The sequence below is a fragment of the Amblyraja radiata genome, chromosome 8, assembly GCF_010909765.2.
Source record: "Amblyraja radiata isolate CabotCenter1 chromosome 8, sAmbRad1.1.pri, whole genome shotgun sequence".
Lineage (NCBI taxonomy): Eukaryota > Metazoa > Chordata > Chondrichthyes > Rajiformes > Rajidae > Amblyraja > Amblyraja radiata.
In genome coordinates, this window is record NC_045963.1 from 1550869 (window position 1) to 1552976 (window position 2108).

The window sequence follows — 2108 nt, forward strand, 5'->3', positions numbered from 1 at the left end:
TCTGTGCACCAGTCTCCCCACGGTAAACAAAGTCACGTACAGGTGTCCTCCATATAGCACCCTGGAGGGGTGAAGGAAAACCTCCACTGCCTTGTGGCTATTACCTTATTCAGGAAAGATGAAGGCTGGATCAGGCGGATTATGCAGAGGAGACCACCATTTGGCGGTCCATCGGGTAGGAAGGTGGACCCAGCAAAGCGTCATGGAGCGCAATTAGGGCACAATGTTCACGTAGAACACTGGTGGCCATCCACTGTATCCTGACCTATCGCCAGCCATCTTGACTATGTCTTGCCACTGGATCCAGATAGGCCAGGACGAGAGTGTGAGGCTGACGATTTTCGCAACTCTCCCTCACTTTAATCCAAGTCAACTGGGCAAAGCAAGATCACCACAGGAGTGCGTGCAGCTGAGAAGAAGCGCAGCGCACAAGCTCAGAGGAAATGTGCCGTGTGAAAGGCTCGAGTCACTTCATCTTCCACTGTAGCACCCACCCAACTGGGTCCCATATGCGGGCGAGCCTTCAGGGCCCGGATCAGTCTCACCAGTCACCTCCGGACCCACAAACAAACACACAAATTCATGGTCTTCTTCGACTATGAAGGATGAACAACAACAACATGCATCAGAACAAAGTGCTCATTCAGCCTTTTCTCTTTAAGGATCCCAACAATGCAGCCTGAATACCAGCAGATTAGCTGTGGACATAAAATGCTGGAGTAACTCAGTGGGACAGGCAGCATCTCTGGAGAGAAGGACTGGGTGTTGTTTCGGGACGACCTTTCTTCAGACTGAGAGTTCTAGAGAATCCTAGTTCTCTGACTTCATGACTGTCCCCCTGATTAAATGTTATCTTTGAATACTTTGTCACCTTCTCCAAGCTTACAATGATCCATTCTACATTTTCCACAAGCTTCCTCTCCTTTGATGTCTCATTTTCACACCTTACCCTTCCATATCTCTGTTTCCCTCTCCCCTGACTCTCAGTCTTAGGCTGTGGGCCGAGGAGCTTTATTCTACAGTTTTGTGACCCAAGTCACCAAACTACATGAAATTTTCACATATTGTGTAAAAACAATTATATAAATCACCCCTGAAACTCGTCATGAACAAGACTTGCACATTTTTTATTAAATTAGTGAAAAAACTGAAACATTTCGGGTAATTTTTAGTCCAATCAAAGCACGTTTAACATTGAGTTGTCTGCCAGTTGGCCAATCATGCGCTTTGTTTCAGGCTAGCGCACAAAATGGCTGAGGGTGCCTCTACAGATGCCTGTTTTACTGGAGATTCCGATTTGTTGTTCTGTGGAAAACATGTCGTGGAAACTTGCAGCAGGGTAATTGAATTTAGTGAGAAAAGCATTAAAAAGGCTGAAGAATGTTCTGCTAAGTAGATGGACGTGGAAGAAAGCCTTGAAAGCAAAGTCGCTGCTGAGGTGCTCCAACACAAAGAAGACAGCCAGGAATTAACTCTAACTGAAAGGTAAGATCTAAAGTCTGAATTTATGAAAATCTATCTGTATAGACTTTAATTAATTTAATTGCACCCTTTTATAATGTGAATAAATTCATTCATTCACTTACTCATTCATTCATTCATTCATTCATTCATTCATTCATTCATTCATTCATTCATTCATTCATTCATTCATTCATTCATTCATGAAGTTGAGGGCCTAAACTATTTGTTTCCATAACACAGTCAATTAAACATTGTCACTAATGCCAACTTGTTGTAGAGTAATAAGTCTTTAACAGCTAATCTCGGAGCAGCGTGCGATAACTTACCGGGAAAAAGTGGTCCGACCGAGGGGCCTAGGTACCCTATAGTGAAGCCGCGGTCTCAATTAATAAGCAGCCGATTCGCGAACGCGGAGCCGCGGATCATCTCCGCAGGCGTGCGGCGGGGGGGGGGGGGGGGGGGGGGGGAGGCTGTACATAGTGCCGTCTGTAGCGGCCGTTTTCAGGCCTCGACAACGGGAGAAAAACAGAGGGATATCATCGCAATTTATAGGCTTCCATTGCAGTGAGAAATGGTCATAAATGGTTGATGTTTCTGGAGAAATGAATTGGTGATTTGTGAACTTGAACTAGTTTTTCTATGGT